The following is a 10,708-nucleotide window of genomic DNA, read 5'->3' as shown; positions in this document are numbered from 1 at the left end:
GATTTTTAAAAAAAATCCATAGGACTCTGCCTTGATTATTGGGGGGCTGAGAAGGTCATATTAATAACTAATTGAGTTTACTAAACTCCATTTACAAATGTTCCTCTTTCAAAATACTCTGACATGCTTAGCCCATTGTGTCTTGTACCTGAAAAAACTCCTCCTGCCCTTAGGCTCCTAAGCTTAGAAAGTTGTGGACGTCTTGGAAGATGGGAATGGAGAAAGTCAGTTACTGTGGGTAAGGTCATTGAGGTTTGATAGTCTAGTCCCACTTCCTATTTAGTCTCTGTTTCCTCATAGTTACATGCTTTCCTGTTCCAGGTAAGAATATGACCCCATGTTCCCACAATCGTGCCTCCCTGCTGTGATGGGCTGAATCCCCTCAACTGTAAGCCAAAAATCAACCCTCCCTTAAGTTACTTCTGGTTAGATATTTGACCATAGCTGTTGAGGTTTGGTTTTTTGCTAAATTGCTATGCTAAATAGTGGTCTCCAAGACCTGGCAGCCCCCAGGGATGAGAGAATCCATAGTAAACCCAAGTGACACTAGGTAACTTTCCCCCTGCCCCCAAGTTATCCTTGATTGGTGAAGAAAGATGCCTACAGCCAACAGCTGGGAAAAAGAGAGATGTGTGTGGCTTGGGGTTCTTGGACTCAGGGTTAGAGGAGGACCAAAGGAAGATGCCATGAGGTAAGGGATTTTAAGAACTGGACATGTAGCCGGGCGTGGTGGCGCACGCCTTTGATCCCAGCACTTGGGAGGCAGAGGCAGGCATATTTCTGAGTTCAAGGCCAGCCTGGTCTACAAAGTGAGTTCAAAGACAGCCAGGGATATACAGAGAAACTCTGTCTTGAAAAACAAACAAACAAACAAACAACAACAACAACAACAACAACAAAAAACAAGAACTGGACATGTGGGCTGAGCAATTGGAGTAAGAGCCGCCCATCCAGAACATGTCAATTCATAACTTGAGGTTACTGGTAGGGAGATAAAAAACTAATAGTTTAGAGGGTAGATATCAGCCCAGCTCTAATGCTATAAAGGGTTATTATAAATATAAAAGTGTTGTGTCTTTTATCTGGGAACTGACTGGTCAAAAGCAGGGTAGAAACCCTAATTTGAGATTAAATATCTACTACCACAAACTGATGAGCCAAAGTGTGGCAAGAATTCACTATTAACAAAATGATTCTTAAATAGAACACACTGTCACTGAAAGACCCCTGAAGGGAGACCCTCCCTCAAGTCTCAGGATAGTCACAGACCCCCAAGAACTCACGAGAGACCAAGCTTGATGCAAATCACACGAGGCTTTATTTGGGGAAAGTCAGAGCTCTGGGGACGACTCGTATCCCACGCAGGGGTAGAGGAGTCGACCCAGAAGTGAAATGGAGCCCTCCTTTTGTGGGCCCTCAAGGGGGAAAGGAGGAGGAGAAAGTAGGGGATTTCCAAATCACATGTTTCTAAGCAAACAATTCCTAATCTAAGGTGATTTCACAAGAAATGGGTATGGAGAGGTACAAGGGAGGAGTCGTGCACAGGCACTGGGGTGATGCTGCTCTATTGGCTAATGGCTGATAAGTGGGGCAACGCAGGATTGGCCCTATCTGAAGTTGTTGGGGAAATTTTCTGATTTCAGCCCAGTAACCAGATTACCATCACTTGGCAGTGAGCTACAGCGGTTGGCAAATACATGAGTTCAAGGAATGGTTGGAACATTGACAAGCACAGGTTCAGAGAATGGTCAGAATATTGTGCATAAACATTTTCTAAATCAATAGAGCAAGTTAAACTTTTACTTTCTGTCAATAGTGAGGTCCATGTTGGGTGTCAGTCTAGAATCTCTCATGAATTTTTTCATTCTTTCATTCCCCACTTCTTCTAGTCACTAGTTCTAATCTTAGAACTACACTTCAACCTCTTCTTCAAGGTTTTTCAGGGACTGGTACTGTTGTCTCAGCACCAGCAACTGAACTGCACTAATTCTTTCTCTAACCAAGGTCACCAACCTATTAAGAATCAATGGGCCGCATGTCAGCAACAAAAGCAAAATTATTAAAGGTCCCATCAGAGTGGAGATGAGGGTGGTTAACCAAGGGGATTTATTAAAAAGGCCTTCAAACCATCCGGTCTGTGCTTCTCGGTCTCGCTTCCACTTTTCTAGTCTGTCTCTTAACTTGCTCATGGAGTCTTCAATTACTCTATCGTGGTCTACATAAAAGCAACATTCTTCTTTTAAGGCAGCACACAATCCTCCCTCTTTAAGGAAGAGCAAGTCTAATCCCCTATGATTCTGGAGAACCACCTCAGACAGAGCTGTTAAGGACTCTTTTAACTTAGTAATGGATTGCTCCAGGGCCGCTATATCAGTGTCCATGGCTTCTCTTAACTGATTGTAATATCAGGGCACCTTATCTAGGGCAGCAGCGCCAATTCTAATTCCTGCCGCTATTCCTCCCACTCCCAAAAGCATGGCCAAAGTCATAGTCACAGGTTCCCTGGGGAGGCGAGTCGGCAATTTGTCAAACTCATCAACAAAATTTTCTGTGGGATGGTAAATAACTCTAGGCACTAACTGCACCAAGATGCAATAGTCTCTGCTCTCATTAAACACCGATGTTGACACACAGGGGGTCAATACGGTGCTGCAAGCCCACCACTTATTAGGACCAGGTAATAAGTAGTAATAAGTTAGTTCAGTCTTGGGGCTTTTATGGGTTTCATTACACAGATGACGATGACTTGGAGGCACTTTTCCTATACATGTGCCTGTGCCCGACACTTCAGTGAGAGTGAGCGTGTGGCTACATCCCCAGCTGCAGTGATCATGACTGGTGGTATTATTTTAAGTTCTCATTACTGCCATTCCCTCATAACAGGGAGGACCAGAGGCTAAACACAACCAACAAGATTTAGTGGCATTGGGATTGGTACTATTTAACACAGAGAAAGCTCCCTGGAGAAGGCTGAATAGTCTTTGTCTGGTAGGTGGTGGCCCGACTTGTGCTGGGGTTATGGGAGGGAGAGCGGAACTCAGAGGAATCCCCTGTGGGGAAGACTTTTGGGTGGAGGGTAGGGCCGGGAACGAAACCGGGAGGGAAAGTTAGTTTTGCTCAGGGAGTATCTTATTAGGGCCCACTGGTAGGGCCAGAGGTCTTTCAGTGTGTAAGCGTACATGGAGCAACGATCCTGGCTTACTCCCATAATTGTAAAACACAATGCCCCAGGTCATGCCCCTGAGCCACTGAGCAAGATCATACTTTTTCCCCATTTCAGTAAACTGCAGTTTTACTCTATCTAAATCTGTAGACTTGCATTTCTTATCCGTGTAGAGCCCCATTACTACATGCTGGCCTGGACCTTGATTTTGGAAGGAAAAGTTTAGCCTATCCCCGGTGGACTCAGTGGCCCATTTCCAATCTCCATCATTTGAAGTAACACAACTCCAACCACTGCAAAAATACCATCTGGGTCCTCCACATCAGGAACTCTTTTTTTTTTTTTTGGTTTTTCGAGACAGGGTTTCTCTGTATAGCCTTGTCTGTCCTGGAACTCACTTTGTAGACCAGGCTGGCCTCGAACTCAGAAATCCACCTGCCTCTGCCTCCCGAGTGCTGGGATTAAAGGCGTGCACCACCACGCCCGGCACACCAGGAACTCTTAATGTGCTTGGGGCAGCTATACAACCAGTAGCTTCAGACCGCGTTAGGGGGCGTACTTCCAGCCGCAGGAATAATTTGGCGGAGACAAAAATACAGGGTTGGGCACCATGCCCCCAGGGGTTCCTTTTTTGAAGTGGTGAAAAGTATTTCCCCTGATTGGGATAGTACTTGCCAAGTAAGAGTCAGGGGCTGATGCGGGTTATCACTCTTTTTCTGGATTGCACCGGCGGCATAGGCGCAGCTTAAGAGGATCAGCAGTCTTTTCCACTTCCCAATTATCTTGGGGTTGATCAGGAGCTCGCTTTATGTGAGAGGCGTGGATCCAAACAGAGATGTCTTCTACTTTAACCGTGGTGGGGGTGGTCAGCAGCACGATGTAGGGGACCTTCCAATGAGGCTCTAGATTTCCAACTCGGTGTCGTCGGATGAGGACCTTATCTCCAACCTGGAACTGGTGTGGCACCATCAAATCTCCTGGTTCATAGGCCTCCTTGAGCTGTTCCCAGGCAGTGTTTCTGACCACTTCTAGGGCTTTCATGCATGTAAACAATGAAGGACCAAGGTTAAATTCTGGAGGCTCTAACACTCCCCCCACCTCGGTGAGTGGGGAAGCTACCCCCCCCCAAAGGATCTCATAGGGAGTGAGCTTAAGCTTTCCTAAAATGTTCCTGACACGGAACAAGGCAAAGAGAAGGAGAGCTATCCAGTCATTCCCGCCAGTCTCTATGGTTAATTTAGTTAAGATCTCTTTTAGAGTTCTATTCATTCTTTCTACCGGTCCTGAACTCTGGGGTCTATAAGCACAATGCAACTTCCAATCAACCCCCAGTTGAGTGGCCAGTCCCTGACTTACCTGGGCAACAAAGGCGGGTCCGTTATCTGACCCTATTACCTTAGGTATTCCAAATCATGGAAAAATCTCTTTCAGGATTGTTTTGACCACGACATTGGCAGTTTCCCTTTTAGTTGGGTAGGCCTCCATCTATCCTGAAAAGGTATCTACAAAAACTAAAAGATACTTGTTACCATATTTAGTTGGTTTTACTTCAGTAAAATCTACTTCCCAATAGGCTCCGGGGCGATCTCCTCGTAGTCTTCTTCCTGGAGGGTATCTTGAATGTCTTGCATTAGTCATGGCACACGGTACACAGTTTTTAACCACGGCCTCCGCGACATCGGAGAGTCCCAAAACATAATAGTTAGAAGACTTAACCAAAGTCTGTAGATGCTTGGCCCCTAGATGGGTTAATTGATGTAAACTAGCAACATATTTCTTTCCTTCTTTTTGGGGCAAAATCACTTTCCCATCTGTCTTAGTTAGGGTTTTTACTGCTGTGAACAGACACCATGACCAAGGCAAGTCTTATAAAAAACAACATTTAATTGGGGCTGGCTTACAGGTTCAGAGGTTCAGTCCATTATCATCAAGGAGGGAACATGGCAGCATCCAGGCAGGCATGGTGCAGGAGGAGCTGAGAGTTCATGTCTTTATCCAAAGGCTGCTAGTGGAAGACTGCCTTCCAGGCAACTAGGGTGAGGATCTTATACCCACACCCACAGTGACACACCCATTCCAACAAGACCACACCTTCAGATGGTGCCACTCCCTGGTCCAAGGATATACAAACCATCACATTCCACTCCCTGGTCCCCATAGACTTGTTCAAAAACATGAGTCTATGGGGGCCATACTTAAACATAGCATAATGCAAAATGCATTTAGTCCAACTTTCAAAGTCCTCATAGTCTATAGCAGTTGCAACAATGTTAAAAGTCCAAAGTTCAAGGTCTCTTCTGAGATTCATTCAACTTAATTAACTGTAATCCCCAAAGCAAGGCAGGAAACCAGCTGGGAAAACTCCAAATTCTGCATCTCCATGGCTGATGTCAAAGCAGTCTTCAGATCTCTACTCCTTTTTCACCTTTGTTGACTGCAGCAAACTGCTTTCTCCTGGGCTGGTTCCACTCCCTGTTAGCAGCTTTCCTCAGCATGTATCCCATGGCTCTGGCATCTTTAACATCTTTGAGTCTCCAAGGCAATTTCAATGTTACAGCTTCTTGTTTCAGTGTCTGGGATTCCACTTGATCTTTTGGACTCCTCCTAAGGGCTGGCATCACTTTTCCAGCTCTGCCCTCTGTAGCACTCTATGCTCAGGTTGATCCACTCCACTACGGCTGCTGTTCTTGGTGATCATCCCATGGTACTGACATCTCCAATACACTAGGGTGTTCCACTCCAACTAGGCTTCACCAATAGCCTCTCATAGGCTCTCTTCAGGGTGCCAAGCCTCAAATCCTTTGCATGACCCCTTCAGTCCTGGGCCATCAACTACAGCTGAGGCTTCACCTCCAATGGCCTTCCCTGGCCTCTCACAGTGCTAAGACTCAGCTTCTCTCCATGATCCCTTCATTCCTTCACAAGCAGAAACACCTGAGTGACTTACACTTTACCAAGTCCAGCTGCAGCATGAGGTACAACCTTGGGTATCTCTGGAACACAGCTTCTTTGTGCTCCCAGAAAACAATTTCCAGAAGATTTGACCCCACTGATGCTGGTCTCTTCTTAATCACTGCTAATTCCTTAGCTCCAGCTAACCAGCATCAATTTTCCCAGTAGTTCCTTCCATTCTTAACTCTAGAGCCAGAGCCACATGGCTGAAGCTGCCGAGTTCTGCTGCTTACAGGAACTAGAACATGATCCCCTTGTACTATTACATTATCATTAGCGTTATATTTTCTAAATCCTTCACTGCCTAAGCTTGGCTATCCTGGTTCTTGCTCTGTAGATTGACCTTGAATGCAGAGATCAGCATGCCTGTCTCATGAGATTAAAGGTGTGTACCACCATGCCTGGATCTAATTAAACTGGGTAGAATCTTGCCCCAAGGTCCCACTCCCTTAATCTGTTATCTCCTAGAACACAAGATTTTGCTCCATTTCACTTCCTGGTACTCCTTTAATACTCAAACCATATATTTTATATTTTTCCTTTCTAAGCTTGCTATGCTTGTTCAAACTTTTCTTCATAAGACTTAACCAGAGTGCTCACTTCGGCAGCACATATACTAAAATTGGAACGATACAGAGAAGATTAGCATGGCCCCTGCGCAAGGATGACATGCAAATTCGTGAAGCGTTCCATATTTTTCTAGCTGCATATGTATCAAAAGATGGCCTAGTCGGCCATCACTGGAAAGAGAGGCCCATTGGACACGCAAACTTTATATGCCCCAGTACAGGGGAACGCCAGGGCCAAAAAGGGGGAGTGGGTGGGTAGGAGAGTGGGGGTAGGTGGGTATGGGGGACTTTTGGTATAGCATTGGAAATGTAAATGAGGTAAATACCTAATAAAAAATGGAAAAGGGGAAAAAAAAAGACTTAACCAGAGAACAAAGTCTCTGCTGGGATTTTTTGAAACTTCTTTTGTCAATGCAATTAATCTAAGTCTCTTCACCTTAGCCTCAGGCAAACTTTTCAGACAAGGGCAAAAAGTAGCCACATTCTTCACCAAAATACCACAAAACAGTCTTTATGCCACATTCTGAAATTCTTCTCCTTTGAAATATCTTGGGCCAGTTCAACACAGTTTAAATTACTCCCAGCAGCTAAGTCTTCCATATTCCTACTAGGATGACCCATTAAGCCCCATTTAAAGCATTCCATTGCTTTCCAAATACAAAGTCCCAAAATCCACATTCTTTCAAATGAAAACATGGTCAGGCCTATCACAGCAGTACCAGTACCAGTACAAACTTCCACTCCCAGTACCAACTTCTGTCTTAGTTAGGGTTTTACTGCTGTGAACAGACACCATGACCAAGGCAAGTCTTATAAAAAACAACATTTAATTGGGGCTGGCTTACAGGTTCAGAGGTTCAGTCCATTATCATCAAGGTGGAAGCATGGCAGTATCCAGGCAGGCATGGCACAGGAGGAGCTGAGAGTTCTATGTCTTCATCCAAAGGCTGCTAGTGGAAGACTGACTTCCAGGCAACTAGGGTGAGGATCTTATACCCACACCCACAGTGACACACCCATTCCAACAAGGCCACACCTTCAGATGGTGCCACTCCCTGGTCCAAGGATATACAAACCATCACACCATCTTTAGCTTCTCTCAGGCCATAATAATTTTCAAACTTGAAGCCTAATTTATTCATTTGTTGATAGTCTTCTGGGATGTAGTTAAGGCTGACCTTTAGGGAACGATAAGGGTTTTCAAGTTGATTATGCCAGGTTTTCATGGTGAGGACAATGGGTCCTTGTGCCACTCCTTTTGCTTCTTGGTCAGTCATCTGATTACCTCTAACCACAGGGTCTCGGCCTTTTTGATGCCCTGGGCAATGAATGCATGATGGCCACTTTAGTTGGCAAATGGATAGCCTCAAGGAGACTCAGCATCTCCTCTTTATTTTTTATGTCTTTGCCTTCTCACATCAGCAACCCACTTTTTGTCTATAGATGGCACCGTGGATGTGGGCTGTAGCAAAAGCATACCTGCTATCAGTGTGGATGTTGATGGGTCATCCCTCAGCCATCCGAAGGGCTTGCTTCAGGGTGATCAGCTCGGCTTTTTGTGCTGATGTACCCTCTGGTAGGCTGCTAGCCCATACAACTTGCTGGCATCTACCACCACCGCCCCTGCCATCCTCTTACCTTCTACCAGAAAGCTACTTCTGTCCGTGTACCAGCTTGGAATGCCTGGCCATGGCTGGTCACACAGATCACTTTGGATCCCTGTTTCTTCCATAAGGATGTCTGCACAGCAGTGAATGGGCGAGGAGTCGTCCATCTCAGGCAGAGGGTAGCAGGGTTGAGGATAACGGGAGGAGCAAACACAATCCGTTCAGTCAGCAACAGACTCTGATAGTGGGTCATTTGGGCGTTGGTCATCCATTGGTCTGGGGGCTGGCGGATAATGCTCTCAAGAGTGTGGGGGGCCACCACAGTCATTTGTTGTCCCAAAGTTATCTTGTCAGCATACTTAACAAGCAAGGCTACCGTTGCAATGGCCTTCAGACATGTGGGCCATCCACTGGCTATTGGGTCCAGCTTTTTAGACAGATATGCCACGGGCCTTTTCCATGGCCCCAGAGTCTGGGTAAGGAACCCTCTGGCCTCTCCTGCCCTTTCATCAACATAAAGGGTAAAGGGCTTGGTTAAATCTGGCAGAGCCAAAGCTGGCGCAGTCAACAGGGCCTCCTTAATATTCTAATAGGCTCTCTGGTGTTCTGGTGTCTATTTAAATTCCCCACTTTCCTTTGTCAGGGGATACAGGGGGCAGCCAATGTTGCAAACCCAGATATCCAAAGTCTGCAGAACCCAGCAGTGCCCAAGATTTCTCTCACCTGCCTCGGAGTAGCCGGTACTGGTATCTGAGTCACAGTCTTTTTCCTAGCCTCCGTCAGCCATTGCTTCCCATCTCGAAGAGTGTATCCCAGGTAGACAACTTCCATTTGACACAACTGGACCTTTTTAGCAGAGGCCTGGTACCCTAACTCACCCAGTTCCGTTAGCAGTTTCTCAGTACCTTGCCTGCATTCTTGCTCTGAGGTTGCAGCAAGGAGCAAATTATCAGCACATTGAAGCAAAGTTATCTGGAGTTTTTTTTTTTTTTTTAAAGCTCTGAAGGAGGCTAAATCTCCATGTAGAGCCTCATCAAAAAGGGTGGGGGAAATTCTTTTTTTGTTGTTTGTTTGTTTGTTTTTGTTTTCGAGACAGGGTTTCTCTGTATAGCCCTGGCTGTCCTGGAACTCACTTTGTAGACCAGGCTGGCCTCAAACTCAGAAATCCACCTGCCTCTGCCTCCCGAGTGCTGGGATTAAAGGTGTGCGCCACCACTGCCCGGCGGTGGGGGAAAATTTTAAACCCCTGGGGTAACAGTGTCCAGGTCAGTTGTCCCGTTTGTCCAGTGTCAGGATCTCTCCACTCAAAGGCGAATATAGGCTGACTGGAGGGATGTAACTTTAAGCACAAGAAAGCATCTTTTAAATCAAGTACTGTGTACCACTTTCGCTCTGGGGGAAGTGAGATGAGGAGGTTATAGGGATTGGGAACCATTGGGTGAATGTCTTGGACCCTCTTGTTGACCTCTCTCAGGTCTTGGACAAGTCGATAGTCACCAGATACCAGGTTTCTTTACCGGCAGCAGAGGACTTTCCAGGGCAATTGGCAAGGCACCAGAATACCTTGTTGTAACAGTCTCTGAATATGAGGCCTAATCCCATCCCTCGCCTTGCGGCTCATGGGGTATTGCCGCACCCCTATAGGGGTAGCATCCGTCTTTAATCCCACAACTACGTGGGGGGGGGTTACTCTGACAGCCATTCCCATGCCTCCAGTCTCCTCCCATGCTCTAGGGAAGGCAGTCAACCAGTCTTTCAGGTCTAGCACTTCTGCTTGCTTTGTGCATTCATGCAAACGATATTCTTCCTCGAGCTGCAGGGCCAAGACCATGGAGGTGGGGGATTCCCAACTTACTCTCGGCCCTTTTTGGGTAAATCTGATCTATACCTTTAGTTTAGTCAAGAGATCTCTCCCCAGAAGTGGTGTGGGACACTTAGAGATAACCAAGAAGCAGTGTCTCACTTGTCCTTTCCCTAAATCTACGGTACGTGCAGTGGTCCAGGGATATTGTTTCTGACCTGTGGTTCCAATTACTATGGCTCTTTTATTTTTAAGTTTTCCTAATGGTTGTTTCAACACAGTGTTCGGCTCCAGTGTCTACTAGGAAGTCCATAGGGGTCCCTTCCACAGACAAGGTTACCCTAGGCTTGGGGAGGGGGTCCGAGCCCAGTCTCCCCTAATCATCATCTTCTAGGGCCAGAACCTTAGGGGCCTTTCCCCTCTTCTTAGGGCATTCTCTTGCCCAATGTCCTTTCTCTTTGCAATATTCACATTGGTCCTTCTCCGGAGTCCTCTGGGTGGGTCTTCTTCCTCCAGATCTGGATTTGTTGTTGCCCAGGTACCCTGTATGTCTATTCTCAGTTCTACTGATTCTCTCATGTTCCCCTACCACTGTGGTCAAAACCCTGCTCAAGTT

The 10,708-nt window shown here is 46.3% G+C and overlaps 1 non-coding gene across 1 annotated transcript; it reads left to right on the top strand.

The window, feature by feature from the left end:
• The first annotated feature begins 6,707 nt into the window (after nucleotides 1–6,707).
• Gm23103 lies at nucleotides 6,708–6,814 on the top strand. Its single transcript, XR_003947151.1, has one exon. It is a non-coding gene; the product is annotated as a U6 spliceosomal RNA (small nuclear RNA).
• Nucleotides 6,815–10,708: the final 3,894 nt, after the last annotated feature.

Source organism: Mus musculus, chromosome 7, assembly GCF_000001635.26.
Source record: "Mus musculus strain C57BL/6J chromosome 7, GRCm38.p6 C57BL/6J".
NCBI classification, from domain to species: Eukaryota; Metazoa; Chordata; class Mammalia; order Rodentia; family Muridae; genus Mus; species Mus musculus.
This window is presented reverse-complemented; position numbering and strand designations above follow the sequence as displayed.